This window comes from Neltuma alba, unplaced genomic scaffold (genome assembly GCF_004799145.2).
Source record: "Neltuma alba isolate B1F8T4 unplaced genomic scaffold, ASM479914v2 tig00011819_pilon, whole genome shotgun sequence".
NCBI lineage: Eukaryota > Viridiplantae > Streptophyta > Magnoliopsida > Fabales > Fabaceae > Neltuma > Neltuma alba.
In genome coordinates, this window is record NW_021636433.1 from 779 (window position 1) to 14,864 (window position 14,086).

At 32.2% G+C, this 14,086-nt stretch overlaps 1 long non-coding RNA gene across 1 annotated transcript; it reads left to right on the top strand.

Moving 5' to 3' along the window:
* Positions 1–3,540: 3,540 nt before the first annotated feature.
* LOC114718182 (uncharacterized) lies at positions 3,541–4,697 on the top strand. The gene is made up of 2 exons (XR_003737796.1): positions 3,541–3,915; positions 4,429–4,697. It is a non-coding gene; the product is annotated as an uncharacterized LOC114718182 (long non-coding RNA).
* The last annotated feature ends 9,389 nt before the right edge of the window (positions 4,698–14,086 follow it).

Here is a 14,086-nt window from a genome sequence, read left to right on the forward strand (position 1 = left end):
ATTGGTGATATGTTACTGCAACATCGAGGCTGTTGGAACGAGACTCTTATCAAATATCTGTATGAACCTCATGTGGCTCAATGTATCTTGAGAACCCCTTTTTCACTATTTCATAAAATGGTAGACTTATTTGGCTGGGGAATATTTCTGGTAATTATACGGTGGCTGATGGATATCGTTCTCTTCTTACATGGCCTGCTCATGCTACTATTGATTTTAAAAGATTTTGGTGTCTCACGTCTAGATTGCGACTCATTCCTCGTCTTACTCTTTTCTTATGGCTATGGTTCTTGGATGTTCTACAGACAAGATATAATCTTAACAAACATCATTTGTTATTAGAGTCATCCTATTTATTTTTTGTGATTGGCCTTTGGAATCTCGTTTTCATCTATTTTTTAGCTGCCATTGGGCATGTGCTACGTGGTTTAGTTCATCTTTAGGATTGCGAGTGGATTTCATTCAGGAACAGAATTGTCAGGAATGGGTTTTCCACCTTCTGCTTGATATGGATGATTTCATTGCTATGTGCATTTGTTGGGTAATGTATTATATATGGTTTTTTCGCAATCAAAGAATGATGGGCAAGGCTGACATTAATCCTTTATTAGTTCCCCGTCAGGCTTTCTCTAAAGCTGCTTTTTAATACAAGCCTCATTTTCTTTAACATACCGGTGTCGGTTCCTCCCTCATACTCCTCGCTAGCAAGCTGTGACATTGCCTAATAATGTGCACTGGTTTATTCATATAGAGAAATTGCACAGAATGTCTTCCAAGACAAAGCGAATTTCTTTTCTATGTTTTTTTTATAATTAATATTTTATTACATGCACTGGTTCATCTTGGAGAGGACACTGCAAGTGGCATCCATGTTTGACTCTTGCGTAGGGTTTTACTTTTGATTTGTCACCAAAGTCAAGTTCATAATCCTTTGTCTGATCCACTTTACCTATGGGTTAGGGAAAATGGTTTTTGGAGGGTTCTTACTAGTGTTGCCTCTGCAGATGTTGGTTTTAGAGGTGTTCTCTAGGATTGTCTTACTCTTTGTAATATGTTTGCTGATTTTCATCTTGTGTGAACATTTGTATTTTTCTCATAAAAAAATATTATTTTTTTCATAATTTAAAGTAGTTGAGAGGTATTAAAATTAAAATTTTAAAATGCTTGCTTAAGTTATATGTATGCCATTATTTTTTTCATTCCTATGATTCAATATACTACCTCTGATGTTAAATATAAGAGTTAGTTGATTAATTTGAATAAATTAAAAAAAAGTTAAGTTAGTTATTTGTAATAAATATATGTTATCTTTCCAAAAATATCTTTACTAATTAAGTTTATTGACTAGAATTATTATTATTAGAATGATTATCTTGAAAAAAGATGAATAAATATGAGAGATAAAGTGGAATGGAATCTCATATTTAAGACCAAAACAAGAGTCAAATGAGGTCTTATATTGAGGATTGGAAGTAGCATATAAAATTTAGTTTGAATTTTTCAAGAAGTGGTCTTACACACGGAAAAAAAGAGAAAAAAAGAAAACAAAAAGAATAACAAGAAGGATCATAGTGACCTCTGCGCAATTATGGGCAAATCACCACCCGCCGGTTACTTCCACCGGAAGATATATAATATGCTTGTCTCTTATATGTTGAATGTGAAAATTAATGGGAAATTCCACCACGTGGCTGGTGATGATATGATAATATTAGAAAATATTAAGTGAGTCCTGAAAATTAAAGAAAATTCTATGAAAAGGAGATGTACACATATTTCCGACAAAATGTGAGGAAATATCCCACGATAGTATGTTTGATTCAACTACATACCTAAAAAGCTTCTGCCTTTCTGCCTTTTCGGCCAATACAAATAACACAGGAAAAAAAAACCCAAAAGGTTAAATATATATGTAATGCCCAAGGGACCCAAGTTGACCTTGTTTAGTGAAGGACAAAATTAAAGGTTCACGGCTCCGTGTGACGCCGTTAAGAGACGGTTTAAAGTCTTTGGCCTTCGTTTAAGGTGCTTTACCACAACATGACCCCCCCCTTCTCTGTCCGCGGAAACTCCATCAATTAAATGAAACTCTCTGCTTTATTCACAACATAACGCCGAGAGAAACTAACATCTAAGTTCTATTCCATTTCTCTGTAAATTTCCTATCCTGGGCTTCCCCTTCACGCAAGTTCATAGTCATAATGTCTGTATATCCATGTAAATTTCAAGAAATCGTAATTCTTTAATACAATTAATTTAAATAAATATTTTGAAAATATGCTTAAGTTCAAAAAAAAAAACCTTATAGTATATACTTCTTTAGTCCTATTTATAAATCACTTCACACAAACCAAGAAAAACTTTTAACTTTATTAATTTTTATTTAAAATTTAATAATTGTTTAACTTTATCTCTATTTAATATACATAATACTTTATGTAAACAAAGTTAACACAATAATAAATAAAGTGTAAAATTACACATCAATACAAAAAAATTCTCTCAATGTCCTATAATTAAACAGGACTAAAAATGTTTTTCTCTTTGTCCTTTAAATAAGACAAGAGGAGTATGTAGTTAAAATCATCTATATCAATGTAAAATATAAAATCTCTAAAAAAAAAAAAAACCATTCTATTCATAAGTTATGAATAAAGCGTTTATATATAGATAAATTGAATTTTATGGACTCAGAAGTACGGTTCCGTGAAGGGACGTAGGAAGCTTTGAAGGGGTCCTACACGGCCAACACAATTCCCACATTTCATGTCTCCCCTTTCATTCTCTGGCACTTCAGCCAACCGCTGCATCAAGCCGCGTGTCTGGGAAGTTTTAATGATAATCTAATTTTATTTATAAGACATTTTTAATATATTTTATTAAAATGAAAAAAATTAAATCTTATAGGCACGGTTCTGTGAAGGGACGAAGGAAGTTTTGAAGGGGTCCTACACGGCCAAAGCGACTCAATATGATCCCACATTCCATATTTCGCCTTTTCATTCTCTGGCACCTCAGCCTACTGCTCCCTAAAGCCGCGTGCCCCTGAAGTTGGAGTCTCCTCTCCCTCTAATTTTATTTGCAAGGAATTTTTAACATGTTTCATTATTAAAACTTAACAACTTTATAATTTTATATTTATTTAATGTATACACTTTTTGATAAAATAAAAATTTACATAATAATAAATAAAATGTAAATACTTTATGTGACTCACGGATGAGAAGAGTATTATATAGGGGGTTTAATTTTGAACACTTAATTTTGCTTTCACACTTGAAGGCTTCGCGGCAGAGAGAGGGGACTGTGATAACGTGGCTGGAAAGTGGAAATAACTAACCAACCTCTCAAGCAGGCATAAGGCAACCGCGGAGAGCCAAGTCATGGATCACTTACTTGTGCCCCAATCCTACGCACGCTGCTTCAAAATTTTCCCCATAATTTCTCTGTAAATTTCTTCCCATTTCCTTCCCTTCTCATGAAATCGACGTTAATACAACTCTATAAATACCTCTGCTTCACCAACAAGCTTCACAACACCAATATTCCTCTCCATCTATCTATCTATCATCTACCTCTTAATTCTCTCAGTTTTTCTGCATAACAAGCTAGCTAGCCTGCTTCTTTATCCCCATCCTAAGGCTTCCAAACATTATCCTTAGATATGAATTCTAAAAGCATAAACCCCCAGAAGGTGTTCAGCCCACCACCACTGACTCAGACTCAGGCGGCGGCCTCTACCAATCCTTCCAAAACTGCCAATGGCACTAAAATGCCAACCACGCAGAAGAGTTTTTCCAAAGCAAATACGCCCCATCCTTCTCACTCTCAGACTTTTTTAAGAGCTCCCACCCCAATCCCCACCACCGCCAAGGTCTTTTCCAAGAGACCATGATCCATACACTTCTCCATCAGGTTCATTATTCTTTCTTTCTTTTGTTTTAAAATACCGGTTCTACTTATAAGAACTAGTTTATAATGTAAATTGCACTATAAACTAGTCCTTATAATTAGGACAGCAGGTAGTGCGCTTTCTCGTTAGGAAAACATGGGTTCAATGTTAATTACGTACTCCTCCATATCAGTTCTGATGATGAGGTTCTTTAAGTATGCCATGATAACTACCTACCTTATCTTTTACGTACGTGAAAAAGTTTTGGCATATTGGCTATATTTTTTTTTTATTCCTATTGAAGAATTTTATAGTACTCAAGGACTGGGGCATGTACAACTTTTCTTTGTCTCCCATCTATTTTATCAAAAGATATTTAGTCTTAATTTCTCCAAACCCATCCATACGAAAAAGTATGACAAACTCCTTAATATAATTAGTCTTTTGGGTTGTATATACATATTATGCGCAGCCGTCTTAATTATTCCTTCTTTGAATACTCTGCTGACTCCTAATTTCATTTCGATTTCACGCAGATTGTGGAAAAGTGCCAGTGATATTGAAGCGAGAAGGCTTGCACTATAGAAGAATTTACACACACACACACACCCACACAGCAATTATATATACATATTATAGCAGAGAGATGAAGCAATAATATATGTTTTGCGTCTAGATTTGATTTAATTTGTTGTCCTTTAATTTGTTTGCTTCCATAAATATAATGATAATTAGACCATGGATTCAATCTTCCCAAACTGTAGCAATAGCAATATAATGTTTAAATCTGTCCAATCATAGATAATTAGGTTTGCATTTTGATGGAGTGAAAACTTTTCTTATGCATATTTTTAATACCAATACAAAAATATATCTATATTACCTCCGGTCTCCCATGACTCACTAATCAATTTGTAGTTCCATATAATATACGAAAGGGAGTGGGGGCCCACCTTAGTTGACCTTCCAAATTCAGTTGAAGGATGCGTAAGTTACCCAACGACGAAGTCCCCAATCGCTCTCTCTCTCTATGTATATATATAAATATCGGTAGCAAATATTATTAAGTTAAACAAATCACTTAACTTTGTGCTGTGCATATCGATTGAAATCATCAATAGTAATAGAAAATATTTAATACACAGTAGAAGACATGGTATCTGCAGGAAAAACAAAACACCATGCTATTTGCAAACTTAAATTGCCATTTGCAAACTTCGAATAGTATGTATTATTTCTATAATTTCACGTAATGCATAGGAAAACTACATCTAGTCCTATCAATTTTTAAACAAAAATAAATATTAAATATTTTAAATATTACTGGATAGAAGTATGTGAATGAAAGGTAATTCATTTAGTTAAAAATACGTCAAAATAGGGGCGAAAATTATAAAATAGGGATTTATTTGATAATTTGTTTCAATTCCAGATGCCAAATGAAATAATAAATTCTTAGTATTTAGGTCTCTCGTAATTAATATTTGACCATGCCAGGCTAAGCTTACCTTAACTGTGAAGCTTTTGACTTCCCAAACAAAAAGGAAATATTGACAAATTAAAGAAGCTTCAGTTGACTTTGTATAAATTAACTAAATCCTGCTATTAGTGCATAAAAAAAATTGTGAATCAGTCAGTGCCTTCCGATCAATAGAGACCAAATCATATACGACGTTTTCAAAAATTAAATGGCTACCATATCATATAACAATTAATAACTTTCCCAATTACTTTCTCAATAATGCACACACAAATATGATATACTACTATATACATATACAATTATTTTCGGTTCATTTTTATAAAAAAAACCATACCTCTAAACTCAACGAAATTTCATCGCCAAATAAGTAAAACAATTAACTGTTTACTATCTAGTTAATCAATACATGTCATACATTTCGGACATTCTTAATTATATATGTGAATATGTTTATCATAATGGGATTTATTTATTTGATGCATATATTTGTTAGTTTACTGATATTCGTTTAATTTAAATTTAATTAATTTGTTCTTAAGCCAAAAAAATAATTAATTTGTTCGTTTGACTGTAGGTCTGATTGATTCGATGGATTTCGTTACAATTTTGAAAAACAATCTCCTTGATCCTTGTTGTTTTGTTCATAAACTTTTGCTGAATAAATAAAACTTTGTCTTCAAGCTGGAAATTAAACCAGAAAGGGACGTTCAATATTTTGTCTTCCTAGTTTAAAATATTTACACTATGACACATATGGGTCAATATTTTATCAACAATATATGGCAAAAAATCATTTTATTAACAATAATAATAATACTTTACAATCAAATTATTAATTATGATCTTTTCTGTGCAATTGTAAAACAGAAGTGTGAAGTGAGATAGACGCATATCAAATGTTGTACAATATTATGTTATGTATATGTTCATAATGTTTTTAATTGTAGGTACCGCATACTTAAATAAATTCAGCTTAACTGGAAAAATCATTTAAATAGAAATTATAGATAATATTTAGATTCAAGTTGGGAATAAGCAATTAAAACAATTAACTGTTTACTATCAAACGATATTATTATATGATTATTATAAAATTAACTAAATAATCATCCTTTCTTCTTCAACTATATTCTCCAATATTAAGCTCATCTTTGATTGTTTTTAACCCTTCTCAGACGTTTAGAAAACGCGTAAATTAATTAATTATATGATCGGCATAACACTCATAATCTGAATGTGGTCATTGCGCAAGAATTTCCCTGTTTATGCGTCTACCGCAAAACATATAATACTACTAGTAGATATGTTTATTTTTTATATATAGAATGTTGAATATTAAAAAAAATAAATAAAAACAAAATAAATTGATGTGAAAATTCCAGCATATAGTTTGTGATAATATCGCTTTTTTAATTGAAAAATCGTTCTGAAAAGAAAATTATATGAAAATGAGATGTACGATATTTTTGGCAGTAAATAAAAGAATAGGAAAGAGACAGGTCAATGCTTTGAGAATCTCCGGCAAGCTGTGACGAAATCTCCTGTAATTTGTTTGACTAACTCAAACTCATTCACCCAAAAATTAAAAGACCATTAATATTTTATTTTGTGAGGTTCCCAACTCATTTAAAAAATGTTCTATGGTATTTAAAAAATCTTCACATTCCAACTTTTAAATTTATCAACTCATTAGTAATTTATAATCATTAATTATTTTCTACAAAATGACAATTGAAAAGAAATTAAAGAACTAGGCATATGGATTAAAAGTTAAATTTTTTTTATTTATTAATTCAGACGCAAATTATGGTAGCTTTTATAACTGGGACGACATGGCTAATGTCACGTTTCGGTTGTTAAAGAAAAAGATCTCTAATTTTATATAATTCTAATTCCGTGGTCATTGTGATTTGGAAAACGCGTAACTGGATATTACATATAAATATTAAATGAATAATATGTTGGACCAAATTGTATTTAATTTATTCCAAAGATGTATTATAGTTACCTAATAATTTCTGTGATAATCTACGATACACAGAGATAAAAAAAAATAAACAGAAAAAAAGGTGAAAATTCCAAAATGATTTGGAAGAGGTTTCAAAATATTGGACGGTCAATGGAATGAGAATTCTCGATAACTTGTTGCAAAGTCTCGCAACTTGTTTTATTCAAATTATTGTATTTTTATATATTTCCATTATTTTCCACCCTTCTCTTTCTACCCGGAGAGGACAGTCATCAATACAGATATATAAGTTGCACCATTCATCGTTTAAAAATTAACTTCTTCAATAAGCCATTGACCAGTACAGTAGTTACAACTTATATAAAACCTCTCTCTCTCTCTATATATACACATATAATATAAAAAAAAATCTAATAAGCTACATATTGTAAGTGGCTTATAATTAATTAAAGAATAGGAAAAGATTACGCGACATGCATGTTAGTTGAAGGATACATAAAAAGTTCACGGCTTTTAAATCGGACGCGGCGGAGACCCAAGACGACGCTGATAAATTAAAGGCCGGCGCACGCACCTACAACGAAGACATGGCCGAGTTCCCATCCGGAAAGGTCAAAAATACCACTGTGACATCACGTCGAATATGGGCAAGAATGGAACTTGGAAAAAGCAACGTCGTAACCTTATCGATACAGAGCAGGAACATGCGGAAAAATTCCTAAATCGCGTTTTCAAAGTCATTGCCTATGAGACGGAGTTTCAATTCTATGCGTTTCATTGATCGATCAAACTTACGTTAACCATTTTCGTATAATATAATGGTATAATATGTGTGTATGTGTGTGTAGAGAGAGAGAGAGAGAGGCCCCCACACATGCACAGGTGGCCTAAGAGTTTGATTAGCGTGTGCCCTAATCTAACGCTGGTTTTAATTTGCCGACTACAGCAATGAATTAATTCGGATACAAATTAATGTCTCCACGTAAATATCTTACCAATCAATTGGTTACTTCCCATTAATTTCCTTCTTTCAACGTTGGACCATATTCTTCTAGTCCTATTTATAAGTCACTTCTAACATGTTTCACATAAACTAAGGAAAACCTTAAACTTCGTTAATTCTCATTTAAAATTTAACAACTTTTTATTTATATCCATATTTAATATGTATTATACCTCATGTAGAGAAAGTCAATACAATAATAAATGAAGAGTAAAATTATACATCTATAAAAAAAATTCTTTCAGTGCCTTATAAATAGAACAAAAAAATATTTTTTCTGAGAGGAGTATTACCTTACTTTTCTCTCTCCATATAAGTATTTGATCGATCCTCATTTGACAGTATTCATCTGAAAGGACCTTTCTGAAATCCATGTCCCTATACTTTGTTGCAATGATTTTGAACCCGGACCGGACCGGACGGTCAGACCGGCCGGACCGGCGACCGGACTCCTAAACGGCTCGTTTTTTTGTCAAAAACCGTTTTAAAGGTTGAGCCGGTTAGAGTCGGGAAGAACCGGCTTTAGAGCCGGAAACCGTCATTAAGCCGGGAACCGGAACGGTTTTTGAAAAACCGAACGGGTCGCCAGATGAGGCTCTGAAGGTGAAGGAGAATGAGGAAGAGGACCAGGAAGAAAGGGGAGAAGGAAAAACCAGCCAGAAATTACCCAGTATTTTTTTTATAATAATAGAAATAATGAAAAATATTAGCAAAAAAATCAAACAGAACCTGAACCATTTAACTATCCATGGCTGTCGACTATGACTATGCTGGAGTTCGGAGTTCGAACAACTGGAGTTAGGACTTCGGATGAAGAAGGGAAAAAAAATGGCGAAGAGGTTATCGTTTGAAAGGACAGGAGCAAAGAAGCTAAACTGGAAGCACGTTTTACTGCCTCACCTTTTTCTTTTTTCAATGTAAATAAATTTGACTTCTCACCCATCAGGCTATTACTGCCACACACATTCACCGAGGCAATTTTTTTATTCTTTTAGTTGAGAATTTTCTTAGCCTTTTATAGAATACCTCCAGACGTTTTTTAAGTTGGGAATAGAAGAATTATAATGAGATTTAAAAAAAATAATTACAAAATAAATATAAGAAATTATTATTTTTTATTTTAAGATTTATCATTATAAGTTATGTTATTGAAATTTTTTAGTACTGATTTTTTTTCTTTGAGAACTTATTATAATTCTCCCTACTTGTTTAAACATTTTCCCTCATTTTTTGTTTCTTTTTTTTCGTCAGTTGGTTTCTTTATTTAATTTTTTATTAATTAATATAAATTAAACATGCATTTTTACTACATTATTGTCATCTAAATTTATTTAAAGTTTATTTTTAAAATAATAACTTTAATTTTTGAATGCATATATTATTTTATAAGTATATAATATTATTTTTATTTAATTATTACATTACCGGTCTGACTATCGGTTCAACCGGTCCAACCATATAAACCGTGACCCGTTAGTCTTTCCGGTTCAATGTCCGGTCCGGTTTTTAAAACATTGCTTTGTTGCTTGTTGTACGGAATCCTTGAATAGTAAGATAAAGTTCGGTACTGTACGTGGGGTCAATTATTTCACTTTTTGAAAAAAGGACGTACGTCTTTATATATGGTATATGCACTTTTCTTTTTTCTTTTTGGCCATCTAGTATAACATTCAAATAAATAATACGACATTCTTCCTTCCCAATTGAAGGGCATTTCCAGCAGTAACTTAAATGATGAGTTCAAGTTGAATAATCCATACATTAATTCCAAACATTCACATATATATAGTATTTATATTTCTCATTTATTATTATTGGATATTTAATTTCACCTCAGTCAGTTAAGTTTAACCATCACAACCTCGCCAAATAGTTACTTCTGCGATACGTTTCAATTAGTTGGCCTTATTTAATTAAACTGAAAATTCTGTTTGCACATGACAATTCGGTCAAATTTACTAGACTTTGAATTTTCAAACTGATAGAGCAAGCGACGACAAGAAAGTTTAATATATATGGAGCCCACACGGTCTGTTTGTAAGAAAACCTCAATTAAGCTTGATATATATTGAAATTAGGCTATTCCCAGAATTGAATTACCCAGAGATAATAATCAACCGCAATAAAAATGAATGATATCCAACATTCGATTAGAAATGAAGGAATTAGTGAGGGCTGATTATTATTAGATCCAACGGATATGATCATATCGTCAATATTAGCATATTTATGTACAGATGAATTCAATTTCCTGAAACGTTTGAAAAACATCCGTAATTATATAAATATATGTTCTGGTACGCGTATAAAAAGTCAATGGAGCGAGAAATTTCGATGAACTTTATGGAATGCCGAAAACTCCCGATTTATATTTTGGGAAAATTAACTTTTTGGCCCCATAGTTTTGATTAGTTGTAATTTAATATCTAAATTTTGACTTAATGTTACTCGTTTTAATAATTTAAAACCTCAGTTATTAGGTTTCATGGTGTATATATGCAATTTTATTTTTAAAAATATATAAGAAACAATATTTAAATGTATAAAACCATATGGACTAAATTGTTTAAAAATCAATTGATAGCTGAATCAAAATTTTATTCCGTTAGATCTTTAAATTAATAATAAATAGACTAGTTTATTTATTTTGTAAGTACCATAAGAAGTTGAAAACGGTGATACACACACTTTCGTCGTCTTTAATTAAATTAAAAGTGGAGAGATATCGAATGCAGCGTTCAGTTTTGACCTTTTGAGTGCTGACGACATATTTGCAAGAAGTACAAGGAAACAGATAAGGGAATGAAGCGGCTTTCAATTGAATATTATTAACTCCATTGTCTGTATCAGATAACAAGTAATCAAATTAAGAAACAGGATAAAGATTACAATCAGATTATTGTGCCCCACGAACGTACACTTGGATTCTCCTTTTATGTCGACCCACTTAATTATTAAATCCATATATAATAATCAATATCCGCAAGATTAATTATCTGCAAATATGAAAATGAAGCCCAAAGGGGGCCATATTATGATGGGAATCAACATGTAAAAACATCGCCCCTACTCAGGAGAGCCAGCATGATGAACCTGTTCGAGAACCAAAATGTCACAAGATAAAGGAGTGAATGTGTGTGTGTGTGTGTGTATTAACCTGAGAAATGGAGTTATGAAATGAGTCATCCATCTGTCATCGACTCTTGGAAAAGTGATCCTGGGTGTTCGGGATGCGAGCACCAGTTCTGGTGTTTGAGGACTGAGTCCGAGGACCAGGACCAGTGGTAGGGCAAAGAGCACTCTGGATGTTCATGCTGGAAGAGCTCTTACTGCTTCTTCTTCTTCTTCCGCGGATTAATGATGAGAGAGATAGACCATGATGAGGAATATAATCAACCTATATATATATATATATATATATATATATAGCTGAACATGGAATGAATAAGAGATTATTCTTGCTGATTTAACAAATGAAACAGTAATTTACAGAGAAAGTTCTTTTTCCAACTAATCCGACATACGGCTCTTTTTTTGTTTTTTATTTTTGGTTAGTAAGACAGTTTTTTTGTTAACGGACGACGTGTTTCACTTCAGACTTCAGATTTCCCTCCCTTTTTTTAGTCATCATGTGCGTATAGTTTTATTTAATAAATCCATTAAATTAATAACTAATCTAATCAACAATGAAAAATATTAATAGCTCATCACCGCTTTGACCGGAGGGAGCTCAGATTATATTTTTTTGGGACCGCCGCCAAAATAATATCAAATGTTCATTTTGTTATGATGTGATTCACAATATTCTTGGCTACAGCTGACCATGGCTGTCCAGCTTAGTTATCATCACAACAAATATATTAATCAATGATTTAACCAGATGATGAATAAAATATCAACTGTTTATAATATTGAAAAAAAATAAACGGGGAAAAGCCAAGGAAATTAAGGTGAAAATTCCACCACATAGGGTCCGTTTGGATCAGCGATTGGAAAAGCAGCTTATAGAAAAAGTAGCTTATGGAAAAGTGAAGTTGGTAAAAGTTAAATTGGATAAGCTGAATTGTGTTTGGATTGGAGTTCAGACAAGCTAGTTTACAAAAATGAGATTGGAAAAAGCTTGTTTGAATTATAGCTGAGTAAAAGTAATTTTGGCTGAAAAATTACCAAAATGAGCATGAGTTTTAATAAATAATGAAACATGATTAAAAAAATAATTTCACATAATACAATGAAATTACAATAATTTAATATGAAGAAGTCATAAAAAATATTTTAAATATAAAGTGAAACATGAAAAAATAAAAGTATATTTTTAGGAGCATATTTAAAAATAAAAATATATTTCTAACTTATTCATTACTTTCAACTAATTTTAATTGATTTTTTATTATCTACAAATTAGTTATTTGAGGCTTATAATAAGAACCAAAAGAAGTAATAAATTTCTTAATTTTTTCTCTCTCCATATTTTAAAAGCCATAAGCCATAAGCTATAAACCATAAGCTGTTAATTTTAACTTATAGCTTATTGTAGCTTTTCAGACAAAAGCCCGATTGCAAAAAAGCTGATCCAAACAGACTCTACTTTTGTCAATCGAGCTTATAGAGCTTATAGAGCTTATAAGCTACTTATAAGCTCCAAATAAGTGTTGCCAAACAGGCACATAGTCCATGAAGAAGACTAACTAGTTCGGACACAAGTTAAGGTACCTTAACTAGGACGACATCGCCAATGTCATATTTCGGTTGTTAAATGGGGAAAAAAAAAGGACCTTTAATTTTATGTGATTCTAGGGTCATTGTCATCATTGACCAGTATAGTAATTTATATAAAATTCGTGTATCAAAAATAATTTTTATAAAATCGATATATATATATATTATAATAAGCTGTACATATTTACTTATAATTGAATTAACAATATAATGGGAAAAGATTACTAGACATGTTAGTTGAAGGATAAGAAGTTCAGGGATTCGAAGTCATAAGATGATAATATACACCTACAACGAAGACATGGTCAAGTTCTTCACATCCAAAAGGTCAAAAATACCCCTGTGACGTCACGCCGAGTAAGCATACCCCTGAGACGGAGCGGAAATGCAGAAAAATTCCGAAATCGCGCATCCAAAGTCCATACCTCTCAAAAAGAGCTTCAATTCTATGCCAATCATTCAGCAAACTTACGTTAAGGATTTTCATATATATATATATATATATATATATATATAGGGAGAGAGAGAGAGAGAGAAGAGACTCAGAGTTGGCCTAAGAGTTTGATCATTAACGTGCCCCCTAATCCAATGCTGGTTTCAATTTGCCGACTACAGTAATGAATTAATTCATATACAAACTAAAGTCTCCACGTAAAATACCTTAACAATCACTTGGTCACTTCCCATTAATTTCCTTCTTTCAACGTTGGACCATAATGCCTAGCTTGTCTGTCGATATAAGTAGTCGATCCTCAATAAAGCTCCAAACAAAGCAAAATAATCAATAATCTGTGAGACAGATCAAACCAGCATCAAATATAATCCTGTTTTAGAATCAGAGATTTGAGTTCTGGAAACGTTAGCGCTCCTAAGATTTTCAGCCCTTCAAGGCCATCTCCCCAGAATCCTCCGGCAAGACCTGGCACTCAAATCCCAAGTGCCAAGGATGTCTTTTCCAAGAGACGTCGCTGATATATATGCAGGTTAACTAATTTATTTTACTCTTCGTTTTTTATTACA